Source organism: Mirounga angustirostris, unplaced genomic scaffold, assembly GCF_029215605.1.
Source record: "Mirounga angustirostris isolate CCGP_5_RB_7025 unplaced genomic scaffold, mMirAng1.0.hap1 SCAF_1, whole genome shotgun sequence".
Taxonomy (NCBI): Eukaryota; Metazoa; Chordata; class Mammalia; order Carnivora; family Phocidae; genus Mirounga; species Mirounga angustirostris.
In genome coordinates, this window is record NW_026991709.1 from 103803954 (window position 1) to 103821054 (window position 17101).

Genomic DNA, 17101 nt, shown 5'->3' on the forward strand with positions numbered 1-17101 from the left:
CATATAGTTTGAAGTCAGACCAACACTGTTTGTTGATGGGTTGGATGTAGATCTATCCAAGAAGGAGAAAAGTCAGGGATGAATCTTAGGATTCTGACCTGAGTAACTGGAAGGGTAGAGTTTTCATTTACTGATTGGGGAAGACTCCAGGGGGGAACAGATTTGGGAAGACATGAGCTTGATTTGGGGCAGACTAAATTCTACTAAATTACCATGTAGATGGTATTTAAAGCCACAAGAGTGGATGACATCACAGAGAATGTGTAGATAGAGAAGAGAAGTTCTGTATGGAGTCCTGCAACACTTGCAACTCCAGAGGTTGCAGATATGAGAAAAGAAGGTATTTCGAGGATGAAGCTTGACTGTATCCAGTGCTGCCAGAGAATCACGTACGAAGAGGCCTGAGATTGAGCATTTGGCTTAGTATGGTTGGAAGTGACTGGAGAGCTTGTCCAGAGCTGTCTCACTGGTACAGTGCGGGCAAACACCTGAGTGAAGTATGTTGGGAAAGACTGGGAGAAGGGAAGTGGTCACTCCATCTCTTTCAAGGAATTGAGCTGTAAAGGGGAGTACAAGAAAGTAAGGGGCTGTAGCTGCAGGATGGGTGAGCACAGTGTTGAAAGAGAGTTGGTTTGCTGTTGTATTTTTCTACATCTACAGAGATGATCATATGGTTTTTATCCTTTCCCTTGTTGATATGATGTATCACGTTGATTGATTTGCAAATGTTGAACCACTGTTGCATCCCTGGAATAAATCTCACTTGATTATGTTGAACGATCCTTTTAATATATAGTTGATACCAGTTTGCTAATATTTTGTTAACTATTTTTGCATGTATATTCACTAGAAATATTGGCCTGTGGTTTTCTTTTTTTGTACAGTCTTTATCTGGTTTTGGCATCAGGTAATGCTGGCCTGGTTCTGACTTTTGTAGGGAGTTTTTATTACTACTGATTCAATTTTATTACTAGTAATTGGTCAGTTCAAATTTTCTGTTTCTTCCTGGTTCAGTTTTGGAGGATTGTATGTTTCTAAAAATTTATCCATTTTTTCTAGGTTATCTAATATTTGGCACATACTTTTTCGTAATATTCTCTTCTGCTTCTTTGTGTTTTTGTGGTGTCAGTAGTGTTTCTGTTTCATTTCTGGTTTTATTTATTTATTTATTACAGCAATAATTTATATTTTTATTCTTGTTTTATTTGAGTCCTCTATTGATAACTTTATCTAAAGAGTTATCAATTTTGTTTATCTTTTCAAAGAACCAGCCCTTGGTTTCATTGGGCTTTTCTATTGTTTCTTTAGTCTCTATTTCATTTCCTTCTGCTCTAGTCCTTATTATTTCTTCTGTTAGCTTTGGCTTTGTTTGTTCTTTTTCTTTTTTTAAAAATTTTTTGAAGATTTTATTTATTTATTTGACAGAGAGAGATAGCAAGAGCAGGAACACAAGCAGGGGGAGTGGGAGAGGGAGAAGCAGGCTTCCTGCTGAGCAGGGAGCCCGATGTGGGGCTCGATCCCAGGACCCTGGGATCATGACCTGAGCTGAAGACCGATGCTTAATGACTGAGCCACCCAGGTGCCCCTGTTTGTTCTTTTTCTAACTCCTGTAGGGGTACGCTTGTTGTTTATGATTTTTCTTATTTTTTTATCATTGTTTTAAAAATTATTTTCCATATGAATTTCCTTTTTTTATCAAAAAGGATGGTCTGTTATTTTATTGACAGTAGGAAACTGAGTCATAAAACTTAATAAAACTTTTTAAAGAATGTGTGACATTCCCTTGTACAGTCATTTTGTTATTTCCTTTATGCCATTTAATAACACTAAACAAACTTATCTTTATTAACCCCCAAAATAAATTATTTCTTTCAGGAGAAGTTACTCAAGAGATACCAATTGAATTTATCTCAGATATTTGTTTATGCAGGTATTCTTTGTAGTTAGCTTACTCTGAAAGCTCTTTGTATTTTTTAAATCATAATTTTAGTATAGTTAACAGTGTTATATGAGTTCCAGGTATAAAATGTAGTGATTCAACAATTCTATACATTACTCAGTGCTTATCATGATGAGTATACTCTTAATCCCCATCACGTATTTCACCCACCCCCACCCACCTCCCCTCTGGTAACCATGACTTTGTTCTCTAGACTTAAGAGTCTTTTTTGGTGCATCTATTTTATTTTTTGGTCCTTTGCTTTGTCTTAAATTCTACAAATGAATGAAATTATATGGTATTTGTCTTTCTCTGATTGACTTACTTCACTTAGCACTATACCCTGTAGGTCTATCCATGTTGTTACAAATGGCAAGATTTCATTCCTTTTTAAGGCTGAATAATACTCCACTGTGTATATATACCATTCATCTATCGATGGACACTTGGGCTGCTTCTATAATTTGGCTATTGTAAATAATGCTTCAGTAAACATAGTGGTGCATATATCTTTTTTAATTAGTTGTTTTTTGTATTTCTTGAGTAAATCCCCAGTAGTGGAATTACTGGATCATATGGTAATTCTATTTTTAACGTTTTGAGGAACCTGCATACTGTTTTCCATAGTGGCTGTACCAGTTTGCATTCCCACCAATAGAGCTCAAGAGTTCCTTTTCTCCACATGCTCGCCAACACTTGTTGTTTCTTGGCATTTTGATTTTAGCCATTTGAGAGGTGTTATTAGGCAACATCTCATTATGGTTTTGATTAGCATTTCCCTGATAATTACTGATGTTGAACATCTTTTCATGTGTCTGTTGGCCATCTGGGTGTCTTTTTGGGAGAAATGTCTGTTCATGTTTTCTGCCCATTTTTAATTGGATTGTTTGTTTTTTTGTGTTGAGTTGTAGAAGTTCTTTATATATTTTTGATACTAACCCTTTATCAGATATGTCATTTGCAAATATCTTCTCCCATTCAGTTGGTTATCTTTTAGTGTTATTGATTCCTTTACTGTGCAGAAGCTTTTTATTCTGAAGTAGTCCCAGTAGTTTATTGTTGCTTTTGTTTCCCTGGCCTCAGGAGACATAACCATAAATATGTTGCTATAACCAACATCAGAGAAATTACTGCCTGTGTTCTCTTCTAGGATTTTTATAGTTTCAGGTCTCACATTTAGGTCTTTAATCCATTTTTAATTTACTTTTGTGTATAGTGTGAGAAAGTGGTCCAGTTTCTTTCTTATCTATAGCTGTCCAGTTTTCCCAACACCATTTGTTGAAGAAACTGCCTTTTTCCCACTGTATATTCTTGCCTCCTTTATAAAAGATTAATTGACCATATAATCATGGGCTTATTTCTGGGCTCTCTATTCTGTTCCGTTGCTTTATGTGTCTATTTTTGTGTCAATACCATACTGTTTTGATTACTACAGCTCTGTAGTATATCTTGAAATATGGGAGTGTGATACCTCCAGTTTTGTTCTTTTTTTCCCCCCAAGATTGCTTTGCCTATCCAAGGTCTTTTTTTTTTTTTGGTTCCATACAAATTTTAGGATTGTTTGTTCTAGTTCTGTGAAAAATGCTGTTGGTATTTTGATAGGGGTTGCATTAAGTGTGTAGATTGCTGTGGGTAGTATAGACATTTCAACAATATTGTTTCTTCCAATCTGTGAGCATGGAATATCCTTACTTTTGTATCTGGCATCCCCAATCTCATTCACTTATTCTTTATAGTTTTCAGAGAATAGGACTTTTACCATCCTTGATTAACTTTATTCTTAGGTATTTTATACTTTTTGGTGCAATTATGAATGGGATTGTTTTCTTAATTTCTCTTTGTGCTGCCTCATTATTAGTGTATAGAAATGCAACAGATTTTTTTTTTAAGATTTTATTTATTCACTCAAGACACAGAGATACAGAGAGAGAGAGAGCACGAGCAGGGGGAGAGGCAGAGGGAGAAGCAGGCTCCCCGCTGAGCCAGGAGCTGGACGTGGGGCTCAATCCCAGGACCCTGGGATCATGACCCGAGCCGAAGGCAGATGCTTAACAATCTGAGCCACCCACGTGCCCCTGCAACAGATTTCTGTATATTGATTTTTGTATCCTGTGGCCTTATGGCATTAATTTATCAGTTCTGGTAGTTTTTTTTTGGTGGAGGCTTTAGGATTTTCTCTCTATATAGTATCATGTCATCTGCAGATTGTGAACATTGTACTGCTTCCTTACCGGTTTGAGTGCCTTTTATTTCTTGTCTGATTGCTGCAGCTAGGTCTTGCAGTACTATGTTGAAGAAAGTGGTTATAGTGGACATCTGTCTTATTCCTGACCATAAGAGGAAAGCTCTCAGGTTTTCACCATTGAGTATGATGTTAACTGTGAGTTTTCATTTATGGCCTTTATTATGTTGCAGTGTATTCCCTGTAAACCTACTTTGTTGAGGTGTTTTGTTTTTTTTTAATCATGAATGGATGTTGTACTTTGTCAAATGTTTTTTTCTGTACCTATTGAAATGATCGTACAGTTTTTGTCCTTTCTCTTATTGATATAATGAATCAGTTTGATTGACTTGCAGATATTGAACCACCCTTACATCCCAGGAATAAATCCCACTCGATCGTGATGAATGCTTTTTAAAAGGTATTATTGTAGTTCTCTTTCTTTGTAGTGTCTTTATCTGGTTTTGGTATCAGGGTAGTGCTCATAAAATGAATTTATAAGCTTTCTTTCCTTCTGTTTTTTCAGAATAGTTGGAGAAGAATAAGTATAAACTCTTCTAAATGTTTGGTAGAATTCACCTGTGAAGTCTTCTGGTCCTGTTTGTTGGGAGTTTTTGACCACTGATTGGATTTCATTGCTGGTGGTCAGTCTGTTCAAATTTTCTATTTCTTCCTGATTCAGTTTTGGGAGGTTCTCTGTTTCTAGGAATTTAATTCTAGGTTGTCCAATTTATTAGCATATAATTTTTCATAATATTCTCTTACAATCCTTGTCTTTCTGTAGTGTCGGTTGTTATTCCTCCTCTTTCAGTTTTCATTTTGTTTGAGTCCTATATATATCTCTCTCTCAATCTCTCTCTCAATCTCCCTCAATCTCTCTCTTTCTTAATGAGTCTGACTAAAGATTTATCAATTTTGTTGATCTTTTCAAAGAACCAGCTCTGGTTTCATTGATCTGTTCTATTGTTTTTTTTAGTTTCTACTTTGTTTATTTCTGCTCTAATATTTATAATTTCCTTCCTTCTACTGTTTTTTGGTTTTGTTCTTTTTCTTGCTCTTTAGATGTAAGGTTAGGTTGTTTGAGATTTTTATTGCTTCTTGACGTGGGCCTGTATAGCAATAAAATTCCCTCTTAGAACAGCTTTTGCTGCATCCCAAAGATACTGGACTGTTGTGTTTTCATTTTCATTTGTCTCCATGTATTTTTTTTTATTTCCTCTTTGGTTTCTTGATTGACCCATTCGTTGTTTAGGAGCATGTTCTCTAACCTCCATGTATTTGTGCTCTTTCTAGATTTTTCTTATGATTGATTTCTAGTTTCATAACATTGTGGTCAGAAAAGATGTATGGTATGGCCTTGATCTTTTTGAATTTGTTGAGACTTGTTTTGTGGCCTATTATGTGATCTATTCTGGAGAATGTACTTGAAAAGAATGTGTATTCTGCTGTTTTTGATGAAATACTCTGAATGTATGTGTTAGATTCATCTGGTCCAATGAATCATTCAAAGCCACTGTTTCCTTGTTGGTTATCTGTTTGGATGACCTATCCATTTATGTAAGTTAAGTGTTAAAGTCCCCTACTATTATTGTATTACTATCGATTACTTCTTTTATGTTTGTTATTAGCTGGTTTATGTATTTTGGTGCTCCCATGTTTGGTGCATAAATATTTACAATTTTTATAACTTCCTGTTGGATTGTTCGCTCTATGATTACATACTGTCCTTCTTTGTCTCTGTTAGTCTTTGCTTTCAAATATATTTTGTCTGATATAAGTATTGCTATCCTGCTTTCTTTTCCCCTCCATTTGTATGATACTTTTTTTATATCTTCACTTTCAGTCTGCCTTTGTCTAGGACTGAAACTAATCCCTTGTAGGCAGCATAGAGATGGGTCTTGCTTTTTTATTCATCCATCACCCGAGGTCTTTTGATTAGAGTATTTACTCTATTTACATTCATAGTATTATTGATTATTGAGGTATGTACTTATTGTTTTGTTGCTCTATGGTTTTTGTATTTTGTCTCTGTTCCTTTTTTTTCTCTTGATCTCTTCTCTCATTGCTCTTTGGTGGTATACTTGGATTCCTTTCTCCTTATTTTTTGCATATCTATTACTGATTTTTGATTTGTGGTTACCATATTAAGTGGTTACTATATTAAGTTGATGGTCACTTAAGTTTGAACCCATTCTTTACTCCTCTTCCCCCACGTTTTAGGTATATGGTGTCACATTTTACATTCTTTTATTTTGTGAATCCTTGACTGATTTTTATAGATATACTTAATACCACTTTTGTGCTTCCTACTTTTGTTACTCCTACTTATGGTCTTTCCTTTCTACACAAAGTGTCCCCTTTAACATTTTCTATAGGGCTGGTTTAATGGTGATGGATTTTCTTTGACTTTTGTTTGGGAAACTCTTTATCTCTTTATCTCTCCTTCATTCTGAATGAAAGCCTTGCTGGATAGAGTATATATATTTTTAAAATTTATTTATTTATTTGAGAGAGAGAGAGTGCACAGTGGGGAGAGGCCGAGGGAGAGGGAGAGAGAATCCCAAGCGGACTCTGGGCTGAGCATGGAGCCCGAGGTGGGGCTCGATCTCACTACCCTCAGATCATGACCTGAGCCAAAACCAAGAATCAGATGCTCAACTGACTGTGCCACCCAGGCGCCCATGGATAGAATACTTTGCTTGCAGGTTTCTTTCCATCAGCATTTGGAATACATCATGCCACTCTGTTCTGGCCTACAGAGTTTCTGCTAAAAACTCAGTTGATACCCTTGTGGAGTTTCCCTTGTACATAACTATTTTCTTTTTAATTGCTGCTTTTAAAATTCTCTCTTATTTACTACTTATTGCCATTTTAATTACTATGTGTCTTGGCATGGACCTCCCTGGGTTGTTATTGTTAGAGGCTCTGTGTGCCTACTAGATCTGGATTTCTTTTTCCTTCCCCAGATTAGGGAAGTTTTCACCTATTATTTCTTGAAATAAATTTTCTGCCCCCTTTTTTCTCTCTTCTTCTTCTAGGATCCCTATAAAGCTAATGTTACTATACTAGATGGTGTCGCTGAGTTCCCTAAGTCTATTTTCATTTATTATTATTATTTTTTTCTCTCTCCTGTTAGGCTTGATTGCTTTCCATTACTCCATCCTCCAGAGCTGATCCATTCTTCTGCTTCTTCTTGTCTACTATTTATTCTGTCTAGTGTATTCTTAATATCAGTTATTGAGTTCTTCATCTCTGGTTCTTTTTTATGTTTCCTATCTTTTTGTTGAAGGTCTTATTGAGGTTCTTCACTCTTTTCTCAAGTCCAGTATCTTTATGATGATTACTTTAAATTCTCTATGAGGCATATTACTTATCTCCATTTCATTTAGCTCTTTTGCTGTGATTTTGTCCTATTCTTTCATTTGGGACCTATTCCTTGTCTCCTCATTTTGTCTAACTCTCTGTTTTTATGTTAGGAAAGTCAGCTACATCTTGCCAGTCAGTTACATCATGCAACAGCTCTCTTTGCCAGTTTGTGGGCAGGGTTTTGTCCCTGTGTTGTTAGTGGGCTTGAGTTGAGTCTGATTAGGCATTTACCAAAGATGCAGTAGCACTGAACTGCAGGGCAGTCCCTGTGTTGTCCCCCAGGAAGCTTTCATTGGTGGGTGGGGTCTGTAGTCAGACCATATGTCTTCCCCCAGTCCGCTGCTGGGGCTGCAGTTGGACTGGTGTGTGTGGTTATCTTCCCCTCCCTCCCAGGGTAGGAGTCACCTTGGAGTGGTGCTGCCCCTGTGAGGGCTGCTTGCACACTGCCAGACTTGTGGCACCACTTTGGATGGGCTCTGGTGAAGGGCGCATTGGATGGGGTAGGTCTGCAAGAAAACATGGATGCAGGGTATGCAGTGCCAGCCAGGTCTGTGTGGTTCCATGGGTGCGGTCTTGCAGCCACCTGTAAAAACCCCTGCTGAGCCCGGCCTGGCTGGAGGGGGCAGATGCATGGAGACATGTGGTAGTGGGATGTGCTGTTAACAAACTAGATGGAGAGTGTTGGCACTATGCTGGTTCCCACAGGTGTCTGTATATCTAGGCTAGGGGGCAGGAGAGGGATATGGTGCCTGCCAGCTCTTTTCTTCTTGGAGAAGTCTCCCCGTGATCCCTGCATCTCCAGCACATGTTCTGAGATTAGCAAATACTTCTTCCCATATACCCCAGGCATTTTTCAAACTGTTGCTTCCATGTCGTATCTCAGTGGGGCTGTTTGTTGTGGTGTCTCTTTAAGGGCCGGGACTCCACCCTCCCAGTTCTCCCAGAGCCAAGCCTACTGATTTTTAAAGTTCCAGGTGTTAAGCCCCACTAATTTTTAGGCCCCTCTAGTTTTCAAAGCCAAATGTTATGGGAATCCATCTTCCTTGTGAGGGTCCCCCATGCCTGGGGTGCCTGGGGTGGGGATCTGCCCCACTCCTCTCTCCTCTCCGTGTCCACTGCATACCTCCCCATGGACAGTCCCCTGGGTCTGACTCCGCACCTCATCTCCACCTTTTCTACCCTCAGTGTAGTCTGTTCTCTACATTTAGCTGTGGAAAGTCTCTTCTGCCAGTCTTTAGGTCATTTTCTGGGTTATTTATACTAATGTGGGTGTTATCTAGTTGTATCCCTGGGATGAGTTGAGCTAAGGATCCTTCTACTCTGCCATCTTTTCCAGAAGTCCCAAGATTTTTCTTATTTGAGTTAGGCCTGTATCACTATAAACTTCTCTCTTTGAACTGTTATTGCTGGGTCCCAAAGATTTGGGCTATTGTGTTTTCACTTTCATTTGTCTCCATATGTTTTTTTTGTTGTTGTTGGTTTGTTTTGATTTCTTTATTGACTGTTTTTTTTTTTTTTTAAGATTTTATTTATTTATTTGAGAGAGAAGAATGAGAGACAGAGAGCATGAGAGGGAGGAGGGTCAGAGGGAGAAGCAGACTCCCTGCCGAGCAGGGAGCCCGATGCGGGACTCGATCCCGGGACTCCAGGATCATGACCTGAGCCGAAGGCAGTCACTTAACCAACTGAGCCACCCAGGCGCCTATTGACTGGTTTTTTAATAGCATGTTGTTTAGCCTCTCTATGTTTGCGGGTTTTTTCCAGTTTTTTTTTTTCTTATAATTGATTTCTAATTTCATACCATTGTGGTTAGAAAAGATAATTAATATGATTTCAGTCTTCTTAAATTTATTGACACTTGTTTTGTGGCCTAACATGTGTTCTGACCTGGAGAATGTTCCATGTTCACTTTGAAAAGAATGTGTTTTCTGCTCTTTTTGGATGGAATGTTCTGTACTTACCTGTTAGATCCATCTAGTCTAATGTGTTGTTCGAAGCCACTGTTTCCTTCTTGATTTTCTGTCTTTATGAACTATTCTTGGATGTAGGTGAGCTGTTAAAAGTCCTCTACTATTATTTTATTGTTATCCATTTCTCCCTTTATGTCTGTTAATATTTGCTTTATGTATTTAGGTGCTCCTGTGTTGGGTGCATAGATGTTTACAATTTTTATCTACTCTTATGGGATCAATCTCTTTATCATTTTGTAGTGCCCTTCTTTGTCTCTTACTAAAGTCTTTGTTTTAACGTCTTTTTTGTCTAAGTATTGCTGTTGTTATTTTATTTCATTTTTTTTGCTTCCATTTGAATTGGAAATGTTTTTCCATCCCTTCACATTCAGTCTCTATGTGTCTATAGGTCTAAAGTGAGTCTTTTTTAGGATATAGATGGGTCTTTTTTTTTTTTTTAAACCCACTCAACCAGTGTCTTTTGAGTGGAACATTTAGTCCATTTACATTTAAGGTAATTATTAAGAAGTATGTACTTATTGCCATTTGTTAACTGTTGTCTGGTTGTTTTTGTAGTTCCTCTCTGTTCCTTTATTCTGTGCTTGTTCCCTTACTTTCTGGTTTGATGGCTTTCTTTAGTGTTTGCTTGGATTCCTTTCTGTTTATTTTTTGTGTATCCATGATAGGTTTTGATGTGTGGTTAATGTTTGGTTCATATATAAAATCCTCTGTGTTTCTCAGTCTATATTAAATTGATGGTCACTTAAGTTCAAACACATCCTAAAAGCACTACTTTTTTTCTCCCCTCTCCACATTCTATGTACTTAAGGTCATATTTTACATATTTTTGTGTATCCCTCAACTAATTTTTGCAGATATAATGGATTTTACTATGTTTATGTTTTAACCTCCATAGTGGCTTTTTAAGTAATTAATCTACTACCTTTACTCTTTGTATTTTTACCTGTAATTTTTTTTCCTTTCATAATTTTCTTAACTCTAGTTATGGCCTTTTCTTCCTCTTTAACTTTTTTTTTTTTTGTAAGGCTAGTTTAGTGGTCATGAACTCCTTTGACTTTTGTTTGGGAAATTCTCTCTCTCCTATTCTGAACAATAACATTGCTGAGTAGAGTATTCTTGGTAGCAGATTTTTTCCTTTCAGCCCTTTGAATATATCATGCCACCACCTTCTGGCCCACAAAGTTTGTGCTGAAAAATCAGCAGAGCGCCTTATGGGGTTTCCCTTGTATGTAACTCTTTTCTCTTGCTATTTTTAAAATTCTCTCTTTATCATTACTTTTTGGCATTGTAGTTATGTGTCTTGGTGGGGACCTCCTTAGATTCATCTTATTAAGTGTTCTTCCTGCTATCTAGATATAGTTCTTTTCCTAGATTAGGGAAGTTTTCAGCTATTATTTCTTCAAATAAATTTTTTTGCTCTTTTCATCCTGTCTTCTCCTTCTGGGATCCCTTTAATGCAAGTAGTATGCTCAATGATGTCACTTAGTCCCCTTAACCTATTCTCATTTTTCACTGTTCTTTTTCTTTTTATTGTTTTGCTTGTTTGCTTTCCACCCTGTCTTCCAGAATGTTGATCCATTCTTCTGCATTCTCTGATCTGCTCTTGATTCCCACTAGTCTATTTTTTGTCATTGAATTCTTCATCTCTTGACTGGTTCTTTTTTTATATTTTCTATCTCTTTGTTGACGTTTTCACTGAGTTTATCCACTCCTTTCTCAAAAACAGTGAATAATCTTTATGACCATTACTTTAAATTCTTTTTCAGGCATATTACTTATCTCTGTTTTATTTAGCTTTTTTTCCTTGATTGTGTTGTTCTTTCCTTTGGAACATATTTTTCTGTCCCCTCATTGTCTCTCTCTGCTTGTTTCTGTAGAAGGGAGGTGAGCTACATCTCCTAGTTTTGAAAGTAGTGGTCTTGTGTAGAACGTGTTTGGTGCCCTGTAGTGCAGTTCCCCGCCCCCTCCCCCCCCCGGTCACCAGAATCAGGCACTCCAGGTGTGTCCCTTATGAGGGCTCTGTGTCATGGCTGAACCTCCTTTGCCTTCAGTCCAGTCAACTACAATGTCCTGCCTTGCCAGCTATGGACAAGGTTTAGTTCCTGTACTGTTGAGAGGCTTCTCTGAGGCCACTACAGGCATATTGATGAATGGGGCCAGCAGTCAGACTAGGTCTCTGCAATCTGCTTCTCTGTCACACCTGCAGGCACACCCAACATGGCAAGATTTGATCCCTGGGCAGGTAACAAAAAGGATTGGCTGCAGGAACTGTGGGTTTGCAGGTTTGTGGGGTTATCTCCCACCTCTCCAAGGCAGGAGTCACTTTGGAGTGATACCAGTCCCTGCTCAGAGTTGCTTGCAGAGTGTGTTAGGACAAGACCTGCTTTGGAGGGACACCTGCTGGTGCAGGTGTTTGGATGGGGCAGGGCCTGTCGTGCTAGCAAGATAGATGGAGAGTGCTAACACTGGTTTCCAAGTGTCCAACCGTCTAGGCTGGGGGAGGGCAAGAGAAATGGCACCCACCAGCACTTTTGTTTCTGGAGAAATCTCTTGAAGATCCCTATTCCTCCAGGACATTTTCTTGGATTAGTAAATAAATGTTCTTCACATATGCCCCAGGGACTTTTCAAACTGCAGATTCTGTGTTGTGTCTCAGGCCAACTGTTATTGCATTTCTAACCTTATATCTAAATATTTGTCAGTTTCTCCCTCTATGTCTGTTAATATTTAATGTATTTAAATGGTCCTGTGTTGCATAGGTGTTTATAATTATTATCTCCTCTTGTAGGATTGATCGCTTTATCATTATGTTGTGCCCTTCTTTGTCTCTTGCTATACAGTCTTTGTTTTAAAGTCTATTTTGTCTGATAAAAGTATTGCTACCCTAGCTTTTTTGTTCCTTCCATTTGCATGGAGTATCTTTTTTTGATCCCTTCACTTTCAGTCTATATGTGTCTTTAGGTCTGAATTGAGTCTCTTATAGGCAACATATAGATGGGTCTTTTTTTTTTTTTATCCATTTTTTCATCCTGTGTCTTTTGTTTGGAGCAATTAGACCATTTACATTTAAAGCTATTATTGATTGGTATGTACTTACTGCAATTTTGTTAATTGTTTACTGGTTGTTTTATATTTCTTCTCTGTTCCTTCGTCTTTTTCTTTCCCTTTGTGATAACTTTTTTTACTGTTATGCTTGGATTCCTTTTTCTTTATTTTTTTTTGTTATCTAGTATAGGTTTTTCATGTATGGTTACCATGTAGTTCGTATATAATATTCTGAATATATAGCAGTCTGTATTTAGTTGATGGTCAGTTTATTTCTTACACATTCTAAAAGTACTATATTTTTACTCCCCCCACATTTTATGTATATGTTGTCATAATTTACGTTTTTATTTTATGAGTCCCTTAACTAATTTTTTTGATGTAATTAATTTTACTACTGTTCTTTTAACCTTCATACTAGTGTTACATGTGATTGGTCTACTATATTGTAAGTTTGCTTTTGATCATGAAATATTTCCTTTCATTTTTTTCTTCTACTTATGACATTTTCTCTTTTTTTTCTCTTTTCTTTTCTTTTTTTCTTATGACCTTTTCTTTTCCACTTAAGGAAAAGCATTTCCTGTAAGGCCAGTTTAGTGGTTTAGCTCTTTTAATTTTTGTTTGGAAAACTGTTTATTTCTCCTTTAATTCTGATTGGTGACCTTGCCAGATAGAGTATTCTTGGTTGTAGGTATTTTTTCCAGGACTTCGAATATATCATCCCATTCCCTTCTGGCTTGCAAATTTTCTGCTGAAGCCTTATGGGATTTCCTTTGGACATAACTAGTTCCTTTTCTCCTGCTGCTTTTAAGATTCTCTATCTTTAATCTTTGATATTTTAATTATTTGTTTTGGTGTACCTCCTTGGCTTCGTCCTGTTTTTGGTCTTTCTGTGCTTCCTGGAACTAGGTATCCATTTCCTTCCCCAAATTACCAAAGTTTTCACCTGTTATTTCTTCAAATAAGTTTTCTGCCCCATTCTCTGTCTTCTTTTTCTGGAATCCCTATAATGCTAATGTTAATATACTTGATGTTGTCCCAGAAATCCCTTAACCTATCCTGATTTTATTTTCATTCTTTCTTTTTTCTTTTTGCTGTTTCGCTTAGATGCTTTCCATTTCTGTGTCTTCCAGATCACCAATCCATTTTTCTGCATCTGCTAATCTAATGTTGATTCTCTTTAGTGTATTTTTCATTTCAGTTATTGTATTCTTCAACTATGATTTGTTCTATTTTTATATTTTCTATTTGTTGAAGATCTCACTAAGTTCATCCACTCTTCAGTCTGGCGAGCATCTTTATGATCATTACTTTGAACTCTTTATCAGATAGAATGCTTATCTCCATTTTATTTGGTCCTTTTTCTGAGGTTTTATCTTATTCTTTCATTTGGAGTATATTCCTTTGTCTTCCCATTTTGCTTGACTTCCTGTGTTTGCTTCTGTGAATTAGTCAGAACAGCTACTTCTAAACTTTAAGGGATAGTCTTGTATATGGTCTTCCCCTGTGTAGACTGTGTACCTGGTGACTTTGGCTGGCCAGCTAGAACTGTGGTATGAGGCCCTTTGTGCTGAGGCTGTCCTGGTGGGATGGCTGGAGCTGAAGTGGGCATGGGCTGGAGACGTCCCAGGCTCTTTGCAGAGAGGGTGCCCTGGCACGTCACCTACAGCTGAATTGGGGACAAGTTGGAGTGGGGGGGAGTGGCTTTCTGCACAGAAGGCATCCTGGCAGGACAGCTGTAGCTGAAGTGGGTACAAGCCAGGGGGTGGTCCCAGGGTGCTCAGCATAGGGCACCCGGGCAGGGCAGCTAAAATTGAGGTAGGTGTGGGCCAGGGTGTCCCAGGGTGCTACATGCAGGGAGTGCTCTGGCTGGAGCCAAGATGGGGCACATGCCAGTGTGTTCTGTGGGTGTTCTACACAAGGGGTGCCCTAGTAAGTCATCTGGAGCCGAAGCAGGTGCAGGCCTGGCATGTTTCAGGGTGTTTTGCACCTTGTCGCCTTGGTGATATGGCTGGAGCTGTAGTGGGTGCTGTCCTGAGGTGTCTGGTATGTGCTATACTGGGGCCATCATGGTGGGATGGCTGGAGTTCAGGCTGTTGGGGGGAGCCTGTTTGGGGGGACAGCTGGGGCTGGTGTGGCTAGGAGCTCTGGGCTCAGTAAAGGCAGTCAGCTGGCCAGGGTTACTGTACCCTGCTCCCATCCTTCCATGATCAAGGTGGAAGGCGCGGGGGGAAGGGGGATATAAACTTTAGTGTGTGCCAGTCCCTCTGACCCTGGAGAGCATTCCTGCAGCTCCTCTAGGGCGGTTTCCTTTATACTCTTGTTTTTTTAATCCATGGCTTTTTTTTCTGTCAACCGGGCAGAGGGATTGCAATGGTGCAGCCAACTAGGGTGCTGGACAGTACTCCCATCTGCACTATCAAGGTGGGGGGGGGGCATAAATGACTCACCAACCTCTCCAACCCCAGAGAATGTTCCAGGGGTTCCCTGATGTTTGGAAGACACTCAAGGGCTAGTTTCTTTAAATTCTAATTGCCCTTTTAAACCGTGGTTTTTCTGTGGCCCAGGGCACAGAAAAATTTGTTCCCAGTCCCTCAGTATCATCCGCCTCACTGCACTTTGCATCCTTGAGGCTGGGGTTCCCACGGTTACAGTGTCTCCATCTTTCCTGCTATTCTCTCTGGGACCCCTTTATCCTTTGTTATTCCAAAGCTTTTCCATCAGCTCTCAAAGTTCTTTAAGAGGAACTGTTCTATATGGAGGTGTTGACTCAGTGTATCCATGGAGGAGGTGAGTTCAGGGTCTCTGACCCTCACACCATGTCAAGTAAGCATTATTAATGCCAGTAAGTTTGGTGTGTTGTTCAAAAGCCACTTGTAAAATAGATGAGATATATAGGTTTTTGACAGAGAGAGACACAGCGAGAGAGGGAACACAAGCAGGGGGAGTAAGAGAGGGTGAAGCAGGCTTCCCCGTGGAGCAGGGAGCCCAATGTGGGGCTCGATCCCAGGACACTGGGATCATGACCTGAGCCGAAGGCAGATGCTTAACAACTGAGCCACCTAGGCGCCCTGAGAAATATAGGTTTTTATTAATTATCAAAATGAACACATTACTTTCCCTTTATAGAATGCTTTTAATGGAAACTACCATTTATTTTATTTTATTTAATTTTTTTTGAAGATTTTATTTATTTATTTGACAGAGAGAGACACAGTGAGAGAGGGAACATAAGCAGGGGGAGTGGGAGAGGGAGAAGCAGGCTTCCCGCGGAGCAGGGAACCCGATGCGGGGCTTGATCCCAGGACGCTGGGATCATGACCTGAACCGAAGGCAGACACTTAATGACTGAGCCATCCAGGCGCCCCTGGAAACTACCATTTAATTGATTGTTACTAGTTGAACAATAGATTGTTCAAGTCAGGATGTCACATAAAACTTTATCTACCTCTTTCTGGCTCTCTCTTTTATCCACCAAGATGATTACATCCACAAGAGACTTTTACCTTAACTGAAAGTTTAGGGGAAACTTGGTTTACAGTGTAGAAAATGATGTCAAGATAATTTAGAACTAATTGTAATGAATGTGAGAGAAAAACACAGCAAGAATACAGCAATACAGACACAACAGAGGAAAAAAATGGATTTTTTCAAACACTTTTTAATTATTTTATTGATTTATCTTATTATTCAAGTATAGTTGACATAATATATTACATTGGTTTCAGGTAAACAATGTAGTGATTCAACAAGATTGTACATTAGTGCTCATCACAGTATAGTCACCACTTCATAATACATTATTTAATATTATTGACTATATTGCTTATGCTCTATTTTCCATTTCTGTGACTTATTTATTTTATAATTGGAAGTTTGTACCACTTAATCCTCTTCACCTATATCCCCATCCTTCCCACCTCCCTCCCCTCTAGCAATGAGCAGTGTGTTCTGTTTTTATGAGTCTGTTTTGTTGTTTTTTATATCCCATATATAAGTGAAATCATATGGTATGTGTCCTTCTCTGCCTGACTTATTTAAATAGTACTCTTCTAGACTCATCCATGTTGTTACAAATGGCAATTGCATTCTTTTTATGGCTGAGTAAAACTTCCTGGTATATATACACGTCTTTATTACCCACTCATCTATAAATTGATGTTTAGGTTGAATCCATATCTTTGCTATTGTAAATAATGCTGTAATGAATATAGGGGTACATTCATCTTTTCAAATTAATGTTTTTATATTCTTCAAGTAAATACCTGGTAGTGCAATTATTGGATCTTATGGTATTTCTGTTTTTAATTTTTTGAGGAACTTCCATACTGTTTTCCACAGTGGTTGCACCAATTTACATTCCTATCAACAGTGTGCAAGGGTTCCCTTTTCTTTACATATTAGCCAACACTTGTCATTTTGATACTAGCCATTCTGACAGGTGTGAGGTGATGTCTCATTGTGCTTTTGATTTGCATTTCCCTGATGATTAGTGATGTTGACCATCTTTTTATGTGTCCATTGGCCATCTATAGGTCTTATTTGCAAAATGTTTATTCA

At 38.4% G+C, this 17101-nt stretch overlaps 1 protein-coding gene across 1 annotated transcript in view; it reads left to right on the forward strand.

Annotated features, from left to right (window-relative positions):
• The window catches only part of RARRES1 (retinoic acid receptor responder 1), a 48544-nt gene that overhangs the window by 22851 nt on the left and 8592 nt on the right, over positions 1–17101 (forward strand). The gene's annotated exons all lie outside the window — the stretch shown is intronic.